Below are 5,186 nucleotides of genomic sequence, written 5' to 3' on the forward strand. Positions count from 1 at the left end.
GGGGAAATAGTATTTTAAAACAAAAAACAAAAAGCGTCAAAAAGTATTCTTCACATTGTCTGTGTCACCTGTCTGTATTTGGCAACTCTGCCATTTCCACAGAACCACAGAAGCTTCATCATATTGAGACCCGACAAGAGTCAATAGAGTCCAGCTCCAGCTCTGTTGCGAAGCAAACAAACAAAGAGAAGTCATTGTATTGGGCTGCTGAGCAACAAGCCCAGAAATTAACCCATTAGATCCTAAGGATTTCAGCTACCTTTTAATTGCTTTCAATGGGGATTGAAGTAATGGTTGGAGAGAAATGGTGTCACATCTGCATTACAAGAGCTTTCCCTTTTCCTTGGCCTCTGTTTTGGAGGAATGATATTGTCAATATTGGTGGGAATAAAATATGTTATATTTTGTGTATGCCATATCATCCAGCAACCAGTTTCAAAAGGATAAAATTGATTAAATGGATGAATGAAAAAAATCAAATGAAAAATATATACAGTATATCTCATATTTTCTTTTCAATTGATATTAGATGTTTCAACATTTTTACACAATAACTTGTATTTTTATGGGAACTGTCATTAATGGATATGTTCTAGACATTCTTGGTTTTACTTTTATTGTTTGTGACTGTTACGTTTTTATTTGCCTCATGTAAACTATGATTTGATTACAAAAATGAAAGAGGAAATGATAATTACTTAAAATAAAACACCAACCGTCAACATAAAAAAAAACACAAAAAAAAAAAAAGAATTAAGCAATTTGTTTACATTTCAGTCACTGTCAACAGATTTTAGTTTTAATTTGTTTAATCTTGTTTCAAAATTGAAAGATGTAAGGCACTTGTTTATTTGTGCATGTTTATAGATTCATAGGCTATGGACACTGCCTAAAGGCTACAGTCTTCCCCAAGTCTTCTAAAAAGAATCTTAGGATCTCCGGCAGCTGAGCCATTGCACGAAGGGATTTAAGTATCTTACTGCCACCTATCGGCGGAAAGCATTCACAACAATGTACTACTGTGACAGAATGTTTAAAGTTGGTTAGAGTCAGCTTCATGGGCATTTGAACCTATGATTTGAACACATGAGCTGCACTAGTCCAGTATCAGTAGGCCAATGGACTAACATGAACATCATTCAGGTAATGATTTAGAGAAAGCGAGAAAGCTAGTTCTCTGAGCAGTCTATTTTTTACCTAATACTTAGGTAAGTTTTTTTTTTTTTTTGTCTGTTTGTTGTTAGAACTATTGCCCTATTTGACATAAAAGGATTGACTGACAGGCAGGCTAGGCTAGTCAAAAACATGTCATAGAACGTACATGTAAATGCTAAGGTCACCTCCATATTGGTGTGATTTAGACGCCATGAAGTTTTGACAAAAACTACTAGGACTTAGCCTAGACTCCTTCTCCTCAGTCTCCCTGCTGACTTTAACGTTGTCTGTTATTTGAAGTAGCCTAGATGAAGTACAAAATGAAGAGCTAATAAAAAATAAAATAAAATATAAAATGAGCTAGTTACGAACAAGGGATTAATGATAACCAACTGCTCATGCTTAGCAACAACAGCTACATTTTCAAAATATTTCTTAAACACGCATGTGATGGATAGGCAGAGTAGTAGAATATGCTTACATGTCGTTGGTGATTTGTTTTATCAAATCATATTGGAGGAATTTATAAACTGTCTGGTCACGCTTAATAAAAATAAAAAATAGCTGTAATTGAGAGGACATAACGAGTCAGACAGCTGTCTCAATCACCTGCATAGAGCTCCTTCACAGTGTAGGCTATTGACTGCTTGTGAAGGAATGCATTGCCATTCTCCAGAATTACAGCATGCCGCCATTTTTTGAGTAGGCCTAAACCTAATGGCCTACCACATAGCAGACAAAAATATTTGGGGCACATTTAGTAATTGCAAACTTCTGCATTTCTTTTATGAATTTTATGCCTTGATACTACTGCTACTACTAGCCTACCACTACTACAAAAAATAGTAATAATAATAATGATGATAATAAGGACAATAATTGACTGTGTTTTTTTTTGTAACAATATTTTAACACACAATGTGTGTGCGTGCGTGCATGGTGTGAAGTCAACTTCTTCCCTGCAAGCCAGTTTCTAGAAAGCAGTTGTTTCTTTTATAAATGAATTATAACAAAATGTCACCATGGACGGAGCATAATCAACAGTAAATTTAACTAGATAGTGTGTGTACACAGTTTCAGCATTTTGACTGTATAAGTATGATTCATGCTCTTAAACACGCTTCAGATGGCTTTGTTTGTAATATAGAGAGAACTGTTGACTTTCATTGTGTTTGCCATCTCTAAGTGCCCTGTGTTTGCCCCTTGTCTTTTGCAGCTGGTGCAGGGGGAGAGAGTCACGTCACTTGGCTGAAGTAACCATACAAGAAAAAGGAAGATGACGGCATTGTCATCATCATTATCATCATCACCATCATCCCACAAGCATTTGCATGGCAAAAGCCATTTGATGCAGGCCAGCTTGAGAAGAGAGAGGTGGGTGAGTGGGTGGGTTGGGGGAGAGTCTGTATTCAGGCAGATGTGCCTCAGTGTCACTCCACATCCCGAAACGAATGAATCACACAACAGATGTTTAACGTCAGAGCCAGGCTGTCACGCCAGCCAAACGCACCCGCGTGCGGCGCATACAGCTATTTATTACCTCTGAACACATGAGGGAGATGGGTTCTGTGAGGGGTCAGGACCGAGCGCTTCACCTCAACGTGACTTTGACAACAGAAATGGACAGAGTAATTTTCACCCAGCCAGAAATGCCAAAGACAAGCTGGGATACGGTTTCTGAGACACTGCATTTTCAGAAGGTGGAGTCTGCAGCAGGAGACAGAAAGTGAAATAGAGAAGACACTTGTGTGGGTTATCAAATTTGCCTTCACAACGTCAGCACCATCATATAATGAAAATGAATGAAAGTTGTCGAGATGGGTTTTTTGTTTCATTTTGTTGTTTTTTTATTCCTTTTTGTTTGCTTGTTTGTTTGTTTGGGCTTTGCACATCATCTTTTTGACCAAACAAGCCGTCCAAAAGATGTTAGGCCCTTTGATAGCCACCACACTCTTTGTAATGTTGTGACTTTCTTGGTGTTCCTCATAATGTTTTCTTTTTATTGTGAGTTGTTTCATGTCAGTGTAATGATATTTTGTCAAAACGTACCGGAGTATGGCCAGCCGGCTTCTATTGGTCCTTTTGTGATGTAATTTTTATCACCCGGCTAGTGTGTGCTGGTCTTTTTCTTTCTATTTTTTGTGGAGAGAATTGCATCAGTATTGGCCAGCGCAGTACAATTAAGAAAGTATACTTTTTGGAAAGATGGCTTTAAACTGTGCGGCAGAGGTATGCTCTTTAACAGAGTTGGTGGATGTCTGAGAATATTCTTGAGGCCTTTTTCCCCCTTTTGGAGAGACCCAAGAAGATAAAAGGAAACACTCGGGTGGATTAAAGTACTCAGAATGTATCAACATCAAACCACTAGAGTTTTTGCCCTCTACATTTTTCAACCACAGTCAATAGATCTAAATATTTTACTGTGCCCTGGCCGATTTATTGTTTGATGTTTAAAAACTTGCGTGGAATGAAAGAAAATTCATTAAAGTGGAGCCCCCGAATGAGGTGCGATCAGCTTTGAAAGTCGAGTTTAACTGGGATATTGATCATTCTCTTTCTTCTGTGACAAAGGCCACCAGGGAGGCCGCTGGTGTCGGAGTAGAAAGGCATGCTGCCAATAACCCCAGACAACAATGCACGTACGTGAGGCAGGGAATAGCATCCCTCCTCTGACACCTCCGCTGCTCGCTCGCCAGCCAATAATGGCCCAGGGAGTGCGGCCAGAGACACCCTGCAAGCACCCAGCCCTTTGTTGTTTGTCCGAATGAAGTGCTGTTAAGTGTATTACCCTGACTAAATTAAATGGCACCTGGGGTTAGTGTCTAAAGCAAACCTGTACACGAGGAAGGAGTTCTGGTTGATATCTCAGGCATATATTGATCTGCTCGGTGAAAACCTTGGTTTGGTTTTGATGAGCGCACTGCACTGCAGCTGGATCCACATAAATGACAGCGAGAAGGTCTGCAGGAAAGTGCATGGCATGTAAAGTCTCATCACAGTTATATTCATAGAATGTCACCAGTGTTTTTCACCTTATCACAATTTATTGTTTTGTTAGTACATTTACCATTTGTTTTTCAAACAGCCCATAAGAGATCTTCATTTTTGAGTATAAATGGAACTAAAAGTGAAATGAAGTCTTAAATCTCTACTTTTCAGATTGGCCTATACTTATAAAGTTTCTCCTATTTTGTCTCAAATCATGCTCAGTTTTTTACTAGATTTTTAGACATCTCAATATATTATTTCCTCTGTTTCTCTCCCCAGACAATCATGATGTTTGGAAGTGGGACACATATTTTCACAATAAAGTACATTTAACCAGAGTATGAAGAGAAGAACTCCTGGGGACAGGGATAGCTAGGAGGCAATAAAATGCCTTATCTCATGTGCCTCACATCAAACTGCTTCTCTTATAGAAAGTTTTGGAAATACCTGAGAAATAAATTGATACATAAATGAAACAGTAATGAGTCCCATCCAAGCTCCCGGAGCTATCGAAAATTTTACTAGGAAGTAATTACAGTTTTGTGTGTGTGTGTGTGTGTGGGGGGTTCTGTACACTGAAATATTTGCCATGAATCAGAAATATTAGTCAGAGAACTGTAATGTTGGAAAATAAACAGAACCAGTTAAAATTGTACAATATATATACATATATTTCAGATTTTCTTTTCCTTTTTGCAAATTACAGAAAGTTGTGTTGCACTGCTCTACAGATTGTCAAAACATAAGAAATGTGTTATTAATTCTTGCGTCTAACTCCACTGGCGTAGTAATGGCTGTGCTCTCCTGCCAGGGATCAACATCAACAACAATTTTATGGCCATTTTGTATTTATTTCCAGAAACAGACCTGGGGAGATGTGTTTTGCATGAGAAAAGACTGTGTGAACTTTATTCCCCAGGTGGCTTTCTTTCTCTGTTATTGTTTGGCTTTGTTTGGCTGTGAATCCATGTCAACTCTTCAACAACGGAAAACTCATTTTGAATACAGTTAATGTCAAAATACTGTGTTGCATTCTGTTCTCA

The 5,186-nt window shown here is 38.4% G+C and overlaps 1 long non-coding RNA gene across 1 annotated transcript; it reads left to right on the forward strand.

Moving 5' to 3' along the window:
• The first annotated feature begins 1,059 nt into the window (after positions 1 to 1,059).
• Positions 1,060 to 4,481, forward strand: LOC125305599. The gene is made up of 3 exons (XR_007195438.1): positions 1,060 to 1,143; positions 2,372 to 2,529; positions 4,423 to 4,481. It is a non-coding gene; the product is annotated as an uncharacterized LOC125305599 (long non-coding RNA).
• The last annotated feature ends 705 nt before the right edge of the window (positions 4,482 to 5,186 follow it).

Source organism: Alosa alosa, chromosome 1 (genome assembly GCF_017589495.1).
Source record: "Alosa alosa isolate M-15738 ecotype Scorff River chromosome 1, AALO_Geno_1.1, whole genome shotgun sequence".
NCBI classification, from domain to species: domain Eukaryota; kingdom Metazoa; phylum Chordata; class Actinopteri; order Clupeiformes; family Clupeidae; genus Alosa; species Alosa alosa.